Source organism: Prunus persica, chromosome G8 (assembly GCF_000346465.2).
Source record: "Prunus persica cultivar Lovell chromosome G8, Prunus_persica_NCBIv2, whole genome shotgun sequence".
Taxonomy (NCBI): domain Eukaryota; kingdom Viridiplantae; phylum Streptophyta; class Magnoliopsida; order Rosales; family Rosaceae; genus Prunus; species Prunus persica.
Window position 1 is genome coordinate 22,237,761 of NC_034016.1, and position 13,950 is coordinate 22,251,710.

General features: G+C 35.7%; 1 long non-coding RNA gene across 1 annotated transcript; it reads left to right on the forward strand.

Annotated features, from left to right (window-relative positions):
* LOC109946277 lies at nucleotides 314-3,274 on the forward strand. Its single transcript, XR_002269467.1, has 2 exons — nucleotides 314-641; nucleotides 2,770-3,274. It is a non-coding gene; the product is annotated as an uncharacterized LOC109946277 (long non-coding RNA).

Here is a 13,950-nt window from a genome sequence, read left to right on the forward strand (position 1 = left end):
CCCGTTTTCAAATCAAACATCTAAACACCATTCAAAAACAAAAATATCCGGTGCAGTTGCTTCTACGGCGCGTGTGATTTGGCAAGTTTAGCGAGCTAGACCTGGATCTTCACGCGCACCAGAGGGGTGGCTGGCTACAGATTTCGGGTTGAGATCCTACTTACAGGACATAGATCCGGGCATTTCAATAAAAAAGCTATTTAATGTTCTAACCTCTTATTAAGCTATTGCATCATTTCATTTTCATCGACTTTATTTTGTTTTATTTCTATTATTATTTTTTCCGTATAAAATGAGGTAATGTACTCGAGTTTGTCTGTGGTGCGCCGGGTGTACCTGTACAGCCCATCACGTGGCCTTTTTTTAAAAACAATGAAAACTGGTTCTTTTGGTTAACCAGTTAAACTAAGGAGAATAAAAACTCCCGCTCGTTCAAAACCTAGGCTGCACACAGATCGATTTCGTCTATCTCCTCCTCCATAGCTTTGCACAGCCACAGCTCTATTTCGGTGAATTCATAGCTGCACAGCTTCCTACAGCCTGAAGAAGCTCCCCCCACTTCGTCTTCTCCATCTGAGGAGCAGATTTCAGCCAAAACCCAGAAACCCACTTCGTCTTCTCCAGCTGCTTCCTCCATCTCGGTAAGTTCATGTGTTGATTTTCGTTATGTGTAATTGATGGTTCTATTTAATTTATTCTTCTTTTGTGTGAATTTTGACCGGTGTGGCTGTAAATGAAATTTTGGGTTTTGCCATTTATTTGTTCCTTTTAAAATTTAATATGTGATTTACAATTTGGCTGTAAATGAGAATTTGGTAGATTATTGTGCAGTTGATTAAAGAATTTAGAAAATTAAAGTTATGTACTTAACGAACTGCTCTATTTTTGCTTTTCAGTAACTTGCTGCTCTAGGTAAACATCGATTTGTCTTCCCTTTTTTGTGCCAAAAGATAGACAACTCCAATTTTATCGCATATATTTTTATGTTTTGTAATGATTGTTAGTAAGTAATCTCTATTAAGTCAGCCAACCAGCTTTCATTTTCTCTTTTTTGGTAATTAAATCAAGGATTTTGTTATCATGTTTATATGATGTGAGTTAGGTGATTTTTGGTGCTGTAAATTGCTAATCACTAGTGATTTTGAATTGTTGTTTCAGTTTTTTCACTGAACAATTCCATAAATTAATTATTCAAAATTTGTATTTCTTTTCCCACTCTGCATTTCTGCTGGGTTGTTATAGTGCCTCTTGATCTGATTGTATATATAAATACCCATGAGGCCTCTGATTGTGTATGATTTAATTGTGGTGGGAACTTCACTTCACACAGGACTTGGCAAGCAAGTCGATGTTTCAGTAATTTGTTGGTTATCTGAAGCCTGTATTGCAAGCATTAGTGCCTGGTATGAAGCACTCGTTTCAGTCTCTTAAGATATGCCATGTAGAAACCCGGAGATCATTTATGTACCCTTTATGTTGGTATGTGTTTGCTTGAATTCCAAATACTTGAAGGGTGTTGATATGTTTAAACTCAACTTTAAGAACTTGAAAGGGAAGATGGGGTCTGTTGTGTGAACAAAAATTTATTAGGTAGTCAAAATATAAAGCTTCTGTTGGTCAGATTTTTGGTGTATTTGATTAGAGTCCTTCTGTACAACCTAGCACGTGACTTTTTTTAAAATACAAGGGAAACCAGCTGACCTGGTCAACAAGTAAACGATTTCACGAGCTGCTGCTAAAGTGAATAGGTAAACGATTTCACATGCACACTCAGTTGACGTTCTTCTTCCGCAAAGTGGTATGCTTCAACTTCAAACTGATAATCTTCATCATCTTCAAAGTCATTTTCTTCAACTCCTCTTCTGTAGAAAGTTTCTTCCTCCTTTCTGCAACCTCTCTCTCTCTTCTTTGACATCATTGTCAAAAACCACCTATTCTAGGGTTTGAATTTTGGGGAAAATTTTAGGGGTTAGCATTTTGGGTTGATAATAGGAATTGGAATTCAGTTTTTCCAGTCACTGGTGGGTTATTGGCACTCCTCTCGTCTGCAATCGAGCCCTTGTGAAAGCATTTGGTATTAGTTCCTTATGAAGGTAAGTTAACATTGTTTTATGGTATTGTTAATTGAAATTCTGTGGTGATGACTTGGGGCAAGAGGGGAAGTAGGTTTCTCACATTCATGAGATGAAGTGGGTTTGTCATTTTGAAAGTGTTGTGAGGTGAAGTGGGTATCTCACATTCATGGTTGTAATGTTCATGCAATTGCATATCTCTATATGCAATTACTAATAGTCTGTATGCAAATCCAAGTCATTGAATGCAATTAGAGTATATAGTTTTGTTTTCAAATTATGCAAGTGAGGTGATTTCGTGGTAGGTAGGTAGGTTTGACTGTGTTTTTGAATAATTTGTTATAGGGAGTAAAGTGTTCCGAAAGTGTAATGTTAGGCTTCGTTAAGATTTGGATTGGGATTTGAAATGAGTCAGAATCTCGGCCCAATAGAGAAATGCATGTGTAGGTTGTGTGCATTATCTATGCAATGTTATAATCGAGGGCTGATGCACTTGCAAGTAGTATCGAGCAATTGCATATCAGTATATGCAATTACTAAGCAACTGTATGCAAATCTAGGTCGCCGTATTTTTTTAATTAAGCAATGTGATGTTGTGGTGTTTACGGGGGTGGGGGTATTAGGCTTTGGATTAGTATTCAAATTCTCGGCGCTATAGACAATTGCATGATAGTGTTTTGTACTTGATTTGTGCAAGTTATGGAAGCTCAAAAAAGGGGATCAACAAAAGGAAAGCGCAAAGTCGACAGTAATGTGCAACAATCAAGAGTTGGCCGAGATGCATTTTTTAATTTCATGTAAGTTACACGTACATCTAAAAATCGGAAATGTAGTTGCTTAATATTATGATGGTTTTTTGATTAAAAATAAATAATTTACAAAAAAAAAAAAAGAAGACATAAAATGGGGAAAGTGGCAAATGCAAAGTTGGACAATAAGGTGAGAGATGGCAATGGATTGGGTTAGTTTATTAATTATTTTATTAAAAAGGCTCTTTTAATGAGATTTTTTTTTCCAGGTACAAGAAGAGATTGCTAATAAATGGAGGAAATTAAACCTTAAAGAGAAGGCTACATATGGTTCTGCCTTGGAAGGTTCGAGTGGGCCAAGGATTAAAATATCAACCATGTAAATAATATAGGGCCTCCAATTTACGGATATTTCGGGGGATATATTATTATCGTCTTAGGTATCGGAAAAAAGAAGAAGACAGATATAGGTATTGAAACACATAATTTTGGTATAAAACTTTCATAAATGTTATGTACATTATCAATGAATGTATTGAACAAATAAAACTCAAAATTTACTAATAATAAGATATACATATGATGAAATATAAGTGGTATGTAATGTGTGTTAATGAAAAGTTTGAAAATAAAATGTTGATTAGAATGAATAAACCATGCATAAATCCATAGTTTGTTTTAACATTGAATTACAATTTAGATAAGTGTCCATCTACATAAATGAAGAGCTCCAATGAGGTTCAAACAATGAGGAACAACCATCTAGATTCACACAATAGTCATACCAAGTTACGTAACCCGAGCAGTTTGTAAGCCATGTTTGAACATGGTGCACATAGGTCTCTCTTGAGCTCTCTACTATCTTCCCATATATGAGATAGTTAAGATTAACCCAACTAGTAGAAAAAGGTGGCCCTGAAATAGTGCAAGTGGCGCCAATGCACAGGGCCCCTGATTTTTGAGGACCCCCTAAAATTTTTTATTTTACATAATTTATATTATTATTATAACAACTGTATATATACTCCAACGTGCAACAAATTGACACAAAAATTTATTTAGTGGAGTTGGTTTCTAGTGCATATCCCTTGGTACAAGGCTTACATGAAAAATTTTAAGAACCACATTTTAAATAGTTTTAAAAAAGAAGCACCTGAAAAATATCAGGGGAAAGATCCAATTAAATTAACAATACTATATATCACACCCATACGCTTTTTCTTTAAAATAATAATAATAATTTCTTCAACTCAAAACAAAACAAAACAACATAAAAAATAAAAAATCATGTCTTCTTCTTTCTCATGAACTCTTATTTTTTTTCTTACCGAACACACCAACATTTAACTTTATCAAATGAACACAACGTACTCAACAAACGCAACCTTTGCGTTCGCGTGAAAAAATAGTGTGTTTGTTTAAAAAAGAAATTTAGTAGGGTCCATTTTTCCGGGGAACGGGCAACTTTACCCAACGAACGCACTCCTTGCGTTTGCATAAATAAATATCCCGTTTGTTTGAAAAAGTAAGTTCATTTGGCCCATTTTTTCGAGAAACGGGTAACTTTACTCAATGAATGCAACCCCAGCGTTCGCGTGAACAAATCGCCCATTTGTTTGAAAAAGTAAGTTAGTTGGGCCCATTTTTTCAAGAAACGGGCAACTTTACTCCACGAACGTAACTCATCGCGTTCATGTGAACAAAAAGCCTGTTTGTTTGAAAAAGTAAGTTAGTTGGGCCAATTGTTCCGAAGAACGAGCAACTTTACTCAACGAACGCAATCCCTGCGTTTACATGAACAAATAGCCCGTTTGTTTGAAAAAGTAAGTTAGTTTGGCCATTTTTTCAGGGAACGGGGAACTTTACTCAACGAACACAACCCCTGCATTCGCGTGAACAAATAGCTTGTTTTCTTGAAAAAGTAAGTTAGTTGGGCCCATTTTTCGGAAGAACGGATAACTTTACTCAACGAACGCAAGCCATTGCGTTCGCGTGAACAAATAGCCCGTTTGTTTGAAACAGTAAGTTAGTTGGGCCCATTTTTTCGGGTAACGAGCAACTTTACTCAACGAACGCAAGCCCTGCGTTTATGTGAACAAATAGCCAGTTTGTTTGAAAAAGTAAGTTAGTTTGGCCTATTTTTCTGGGGAACGGGCAACTTTACTCAATGAACGCAACCTCTGCGTTCGTATGAACAAATAGCCTGTTTGTTTGAAAAAGTAAGTTAGTTGGGCCCATTTTTCAAGGGAACGGACAACTTTACTCAGCGAACACAACCCCTGCGTTCGCATGAACAAATAGCCCGTTTGTTTAAAAAAGTAAGTTAGTTTGGCCCATTTTTTCAGGGAACGGGTAACTTTACTCAACGAACGCAACCGATGCATTTACGTGAACAAATAGCCCGTTTGTTTGAAAAAGTAAGTTAGTTTGGCCCATTTTTTAGAAGAACGAGCAACTTTACTCAATGAACGCAACCCATGCGTTTATGTGAACAAATAGCCCGTTTGTTTGAAAAAGTAAGTTGGTTGGATATATTTTTTCGGCGAACAGAAAACTTTCCTCAACGAACGCACATGTTGCGTTGGTGTGAAACAATACCCCGTTTGTTTGAAAACGTAAGGTGGTTGGGGCATGTTTTCGGCGAACGGGTAGCTTTTTTTAAGGAACGCACGTATTTCGTTCGTTTGAACAAATACCCTATTGGTTTAAAAAATTAGCTATGTTGGCCTTCTTTTTCGGCAGAACGCCGAGTATTTTTGAACGAAAGCAAACCCTTACGTTCGTTTGAACAAACTCCCCATTTGTTTGAAAAAGTAAGTTGGTTTGGCCAATTTTACAGGGAACAGATAACTTTACTGAACGAACGCAACCCTTGCGTTCACTAGAACAAACAGCCCGTTTGTTTGATAAAATATTTTAGTTAGTCCAATTTCTCGGGGAACGACTAGCTTTACTCACCGAGCGCTCCCCTTGCGTCTTCGAAGTAAAATACCTTTTTTGTTGAGTAAATCAAGGAGTTCGTTGGGTAATTTGGTCAACGAACAACATTATTTACCCGATGAACGAGTCGCTTAGCGTTCTTTAGGTAGGTTTGTTGGGCATAAATTACTGAATATAACTTTCATGATTTACTACTAATTTAACCCAATGAAGTATTGAGAATAAAATTGAACTTTGTTGATTATCTCCAATTATTCCTATATTGTTAATTTAAAAAAAATTCAATAAAATCAAACATATGATTGTTGGTACAAATATAAATTTAAAAGCTTTCAACAAAAATTATTACTTAATGGTCGATTGATTGAGTCACATTGAATTGACGAAAAAGAAAATTGGACCTTTTCGATTATGATCAATGCCCAATTGATAATATATGACCACGAAGTGAAGTGGAAATATGAGAAGTCTTCTTATATCCAATCTCATTGCTTAGCCCACATACGAATCATATTCCAAGGATTGTTGTGCTATTATGATTGTAGACTAAATAACATAGATGCAAACAATGATTTTGCCCATAAATGATGGTGAAATATCCAAAAAAGAACGCAATATCACATGTTTGGCTTTAAGGCATATATTTAATATCCTTTCATATTATTTAATTTTACATAATTCAATTATGTTTAACGTATGAAATGATCAATGTGCCCTCATATTTAATGACAGATTGGACGAAATGTTAGGGAATTAAACGGCAGGGGAGACATTGGTGATAAAGAAAATTCATATCCGTAATATTATGAAAAAAAAGGTCATGCGATAAATTGAAAATTGGATACAAGTTCAAGGACTAAATCAACAATTTAACCATGTTAATGGTTTTGTGGGCATATATCGCATATTTGATAGCACGTGTGCAATTCTCAATTTATAGTATCCATATGCATATGCCTGTATGCAATCGCGTAGCATCTATGTGCAATCTCATTTTACAATATGCAATTGCATATATATATATATATATACGCAATTTCGTAACGTCTGTTTGCAATTATTAGTTTACAATATGCAATTGCCTTCCGCCCTTTTTTTGGTTTTTAACTTCTTTCGTTTTTACTAGAAGGCTCATTGGCTCACACTCTTATAACGTATGCAAAGATCACCAAATTTCCTCTTTTTGGCTAGAGGGCCTCTTTTGTGTGTGTGTTCATTTGCATGACAATACGGATAATCTACTACTACCTAAAAGCTATAGAAAATTATATGTGATATCATCTATTTTCTCTAACCAAGACTACATGTCACATAAATAAGAAATAAGATCTCAAAAAAGAAACATAAACAAAGAAAACACTTCACCTAAAATATTTTGTAATACGTTTAGCTCAATTTATAACTTGTAGAGTACACAAATGTTAGCCCCTAAATATTAGGCTCTCAGAAGAAGGTGAGAATCTCACCAAGTATGCATGAAAAGTCCAAGTGAGCATACCCCTTTCTGCAAATGAGAGGGAGGTAGAGAGAGATTATTCAAACACTGTGATGGTATCTCAAAACACATATTTCAGTGTAACAAAAATGCACTTGTCTTAACTGCTCTTTTCCTGACTCCTTAGCCAGAGCAACCAATATATAGCAATTACGGCAATCACAACAACCAATATCAATCATGAACATCACATTTAAACCATACACTTACAGATTTAGCAATACAATCTTTGAAATGGTAATGGCAACCCAAGACACTTCACCTAAAAAAAAATTATACATATATATATATCATGTCTTCTTCTTTCTCGTGAACTCTTATTTTTTCTTACCGAACATACCAACATTTAAATTTATCAAATGACCGCAACATACTCAACGAACGAAACCTCAATTGTTACTAGATTGTTAATGGGTAAATAACTCAATGACATAGCATTCAAGTCAAACGTTTCTTTAAACATCACACTGTCGCTAATTGCATACAGGGGGTCAAAAATTGCATAAACTGTATGCAATTGCATAAAAACTATATGCAATTGCACATAAGAAATAATATAGCCAAAACCAAAACCAGTTATGAGGTTTCTTAGTTAAAGAACTCATCTTTCTCTTTTGATGCCAACCTCAGTTCTCCACTAACAAGCCCGAAAACTCCAATTGGATTCATCATGACCAGAGTTCTTGAGTAATAAAACAAATTTCAAATTGAAAAAAAAAAAAAAAAAGTAGGAAGAAAATTCAAGAATCCAAGACTTTAAAGAAAATCAACAACCTGATTGTTCAAAATTTCATACCTTATTTTGAAGCACAAATCCATAACCTCATACATGGAAGAAAACAAATCCTCCATAAAACGAAAATTACATGGGTTTGATGGAGAAAGGATCACAGTGGGTCTGATGCTGTGATGAAATTAAGAGAAAATATTAAAATATTAAAATATTAAAAATTATTAAAAGAGGGAAAAAAAATCACCAAGATTCAGTCCAAGGCGTTGAATTTTTTCTCCCATCAAAGGCTCTGCAACACAGACATCCTCACTCCAGATTCAATACTAAGTCGTTGAATTTCTACCCAAATAAAGGCCTTTCACACCACCCCCGTCGAACTCGACTGAATCACCCACTCTGTCTCCTCTCCGATGGTTCTTGCATCGCAGTGTCGGCAGAGAGGAGATGCATCAGATTCCAACTTGGGGACAAAGATGAGGATTGGATTTGAGAGAGAGAGAAAGAGAGATATATTGCAAAGATGAAGCAGCTCCCAGTGCACGCGATGTCCGATGACTGTTGCATCTCAGCGTCGGCAGAAGTGAGACGCCCAGATTCTGATTTGGGGACATAGATGAGGATTGGATTTCCAAGAGAGAGAGATCGATCCCAGAGATAAGCAGGTCCAATGCACGCCAGGGCTTCCGCACGTTCGTTGAAGCTTTTCACTTGTTTTCTCAGTCACGTGTATGTCACGTGATATTTAATAACAAAGGGCTCAACAAGTCTTCAGGTCATTCAATCTCAACCCTTTATTTTTAAGATGCAATACTGACCCTTGGATAACGGGCTGTACCGATACAGCTGAGGCACCACAGAATTTTCCTACAAACTCATCATGTACAATTAATTTGTTGCAGTAAACCATTTTTCTATATCAGGTATAACTGTAACTAGGAAAATCTTTTTTAATTAATCGAGGATGATTCAAATTTAGATATAACTATAAAAACTTTGCCATCATTTTGAATGCTGGATGACGGTCCAAATCAGTTTAGGATCCATGAAACCTACCACTCTATTCCATATATTTCTAGCTTGTGCTTCAAAATCCAATAGTCTTCAAATCTTTAGGCAATATGTAAAGAATGGCATAGCTTGTGTTTTAATCTGATAACGATGGCTAGTGTGTGTGCCACTACTATTGCCTTAATTAGATGAATTCAAAAACATTAACACTAGCCTTTCAAATAATATTATCGCAAGTGGGTGAGTTTGTCCATTTCATTTGCATGTAGCTATCGTCATGTCCAACTAGTTTTATAGCTACCGTTTGCTAACTTATTCGTTTTCTTCCTTTCAAGAGAAAAAGGAGGGAAAGAATTTTGTTTTTTATTTGAAATACATGCCCAGGTTTACTCATCCAATTCAGTTTCTGGTGTGTTATGAGTACTTTCACAATATTTACAAAATAACCTCTAGCGTTCAAGCCAAATAATTTGTTTTAAACCTACCCTCCCTTGGTCATATACAAGTTCAAATTCAAATATTATATATATATATATATATTGGTTAATTTGTTTCAAAGCAACGAAAGCATATGTAGAAAGTATGAACATTGACCCAATATTTTGGGCAAGTAAAAAGTTTGAAAGCAAGCTACAAGCATGAACATTATCCAATCATCTAATTACATCGAATATAAATATATACTTGAAATTGTAGGCGATTATCTGGTTGGTAATGTGTCTTTGTCACATAGAAATGGTTGTTGAACACCTATAACCACTTAGGTCATAATGATGGATTAACCAATACAAAAGATAAACTATGGACTTGAGCTCTAAGTAAGAGAAGTTTGGAACTTTTCTACCGCCCATCTTTTCTTTCATCTATAATGTTGGATTGAACCTGTCTATAGTACTAGAGTGTCTTTTCAGCAAGCTGATCACTAAATTTTGATGGGAAGCCAACACACATGATTTATTTAAAAAGATCAAGAATGTGTCCCGATACTCAATAAATTTGTGTTTTCCTTATTTTGACGGATTTGTCAATTATAATAAACTTGATATGAATATTATGTGTTGTGTGCACATAATTTATGACAAATGTTCTGTCTGCCTATTTAAAAAAATATTAATTGGAAGCAAACAAGCAAATGGGACACGAGTGGAGGAGGCATGGCATGGGCATACTGCATACAGATACAGATCAGAACACTACCATCTCGATGGCTTCAACGTTCGAAAAATTCAAATGATAGGTCCGGTGCCGAACCTCCAGGTATGGATAAAGTTGAGGCCCACGTAGAGCGTCTTTACCGGTCCCACGCACGACCGTTCGGCGAGCATTTAATATTTTAATAGCAAGAGTGAGTGATATACTCGCTGGTAGTTAAGGAAAGATTCACGACAGACCAATGGGTGTCAGCGGTCAAGCACAATGGACAATGGTTGCTTTGTACGTGACATGTTTTGATTGGATAAGGTTTGGGTATATCAATCTGCTGCCCCGTCAACGTGTAACAAGCGTAAAAGTTTTGTAATTTGCGGAAGTGCCGCTCAATCACAAAACCCGGCACCTGTAGCGCGTGGGAAGGCATCTTCCCATTTGAGGGTTTGTTTGGCAGATCCTGAAATTTTATCAGATTTGATTTAAAATACGTGTTTGGTTGGCAAATATAAATAATTTTAAGAAAGAGTACATTCAAGTTGTTGCTTTGCTGATAAATTATATAAAGTTTGTATCATGTCACTCCTTTAGAAATAATTATTCAGTAAATTAGTGAAATTCATCATAACATATAAAGTTAATATTCCAAACCTGAAAATATATAATGCTAAAATAAGTTAATTATTTGGCAATTAATATTTTAGTGTGACAAGTAAGCTATGGGGGAGGTAATTTTTCAACAAAGTAAGGAGAGATATAGTAAAACAAGTTTAGCTCTATTTGGTAGTAAATACATTAAGAAAAACTTTTATATATTCAATTTATGAAAAGGTAGCTTACTAACCACAAGGTGTGGTGCGGTTGGCAAACTGTCACTTCTAGTTAGCCCAGCTACTTAGTGCCCGTTTAACATTGCTTATTTGAGGTGATAAGTGATTTTTTTAAAATTTTGGGAAGCCCAACCCGTTTGGTAAACTGTGAGAAAATCACTTATTGTTAAAAATTGATGTGAGAGAAAGCTATAAAAGAAAGCAGCTAATGAGGTGCTTTCATTTTCTGATTATGCAGGAATCAGTTTCGAAGAGGAGCTGAGTTTAATGATTAATTGGCAATCATTTTCTGATTATGAGTAAAATCAATACCAACAACACTTTTAACAAAAATTTTACCAAACGCCAAACTACTTTTTCTCACAGCTGATTTCTCTCACAGTAAATTTGACAGTGATTATTTTCACAGCACAGCAATGCCAAACTGGCCCTTAGTGCTTCAATGATGTTAAAATCACTTTGTGGCCAAGAGTAAGCAGAATCCCGAACGGGAATTAATGTCACACTTCGGATGTGGGGATACCTCATGGTATTTACCGAAATGGTAGCTTACTGGTTGGTACAGATTATAAATGATTAAACTGAATTGGTTGCCATCCAATAAAAGAAGTGTCATAAAAGGAGGAAATGAAATGTAAATGGTGAGAGAGAGAGAGAGAGAGAGAGAGAGAGAGAGAGAGAGAGAGAGAGAGAGAGAGAGATTGCCAACCAAGTCATTTGAGCAAGGGAATGGGTTGAAATTATGTAATTCTCAAAGTAATCAAATTAAAAGGCCCTGGACTGGACGGTTGTTAATCATTCATTATTACTTGTAATAAAAAGAGTGTCAATAATAGTTGGACTATAATTGCAATTACCAAATTCGGATAGATTATCTGTTACAAATATTTATCGTCTTCACATGTTATGGTAAGCCAGCGCCCAGCTAAGGTGAAGGTGGTGCTTCCCTTCCCATGAACGATTCTATTCATGAATTGCATTCCGTTAGATTGGATTGGACCCTATCAGATCACTTTCTGCTGCTGCAGCATTATGCACATGAGAGATGGGAAGCCTCAGGCCTGTGCCACATTATAATGTCAAATCATGGAAACCGTACACGCGTCATCATCCTACTCGGCTACCCTATAAAAGTTTGATTTTCAGTGCTCTCCCAATCCCAACTGAAGCAAAAGAAATTTTGCAGTAAAACGATCATGTAAAGCAATCATATTAATTCAGACCAAAAAAAATGAAAAATAAAGAAAGGCATACATACTTGATAAACAGAAAGAATCATATTACATACATTAAGTAGTTCATAAGTTTTTTTTATACAAGCGATATTGAAAAAGAGGATTCGAACAACTTGAGCTATAAATTTTAGAATAGCCTTTATGATTCTTACACTAAAGTAAAAACAAAAGACCTTTTTGAGAAATTGGATCATGCAACCTAAGCTCTACTGTACTCATGATTTTGTTTTGGCATCTAATCCTAATTAATTGCTTTTATTTTGTCAATTCAGGGTAAGGTTTTGTTTTGGCATCTAATCCTCCCCTTTTCAGAAGGGTAAAAGCCCTAAAGAATAATTAACTCGTAATGAATGGTTTTCACAGAAGTGGCATATCCTTCTTGAGGTTTGATGTCTCTTAGTCTCAGCCACGACCCGGAAAAAATAAAAAAAAGATGGCCAGTTCCCACTTGATTGATGCCTTAATATAATTACACTGGCCTTTTTCTTTTTCATGTGAATAATTACAATGACTTTTTAAAGGGTTGCTTTCCTTTCACATTAACAACATATGCTCAACTCTACACAGAGAGAATATATATGGGTTTATGTCATTACAAAGTTAAAGCACTCATCATCATCATCATAATTGTGATTATAATTTTTGGTTGGCCAGAGTGTAAAAAGGCTCTTGGTGGCAAATATGGATCATAGGAATAGCAATCCTCCCTGGAAAGCCACCACCACCACCAGCCACTTCCACCCGCATACATATTTTTATATGATATATATATACAGTAACAGTTACAGATTTCAGAACAAATCTAAGCCAATTGGTGGTACCCAAACGAAAAAGTCAAGCCTTTTCTTTCAAGATATATAAAGACCAGTTTGTTAAGAGATCAAACTTGGAAGTGGGTGGTTCCTAGTCCCTCGTGAGGTTGTAAATGCTTCTTCTTAGAACTTGGAAGGTTTGGTTTAATAAACTAGCAAAAATTATTTAAAATGTGTAACAGATAATATGGAGAAAAAAAAAAGGAAAAAAATCATAAAGTTTTGGTGTTTTGGTAATGTGGGGGTGGGGCAACATGCGGAATCTGTAAATCATGAAAGCATTGCACTCCTCCATCTTTTGGTAGCTCATGTATACTTTTAGAGCCGACACAAAACTATGATGAGGGCTCACACAGAGAGATAGATGGAGAGAGGGCAGTCCTCCTTTTGCTCCTCACATTCCCCTTAATCATAATACTCTGTACTTGTTGGCTGGTGCAGCATTTGTTTCTAATAACATTCCAACTCATGTACACCCCATGTAATGTAATTGTAATACAAGCGATATATGGACAGGGGAAATCGAACACATATTCTCATATACAGGGATAACTGCTCTTAGCCACTTAAGTTATAAATTCTTTGCAATGTACATGTGAATTAAACATTCACAAAAGATAAAAGAGAAAAAAAGGGAGATATTTTGTTTTATGTTCTTCTCCATTTCATTCCTTGCAAATGCAATTCTTCTTATACGCAGAGAAGAAAAAAGGGTATTATAATGTTCCATTTGGTTGTTTTGGGTTTGCTTAGGTAAGTGGATATTTGATGGCTTTGCAATCACGTTCAATTAGGTGGTTCCAACTTCCAATTACCAAACTCGAGTCTAAAAAGCTAAAGCGCCACACGCATGATGATGGGCCTTGATTGGCTGGGAACAAATCTCGGCCCAGTTAACATTGTAATTTGATCCATTACATGTACGACTGG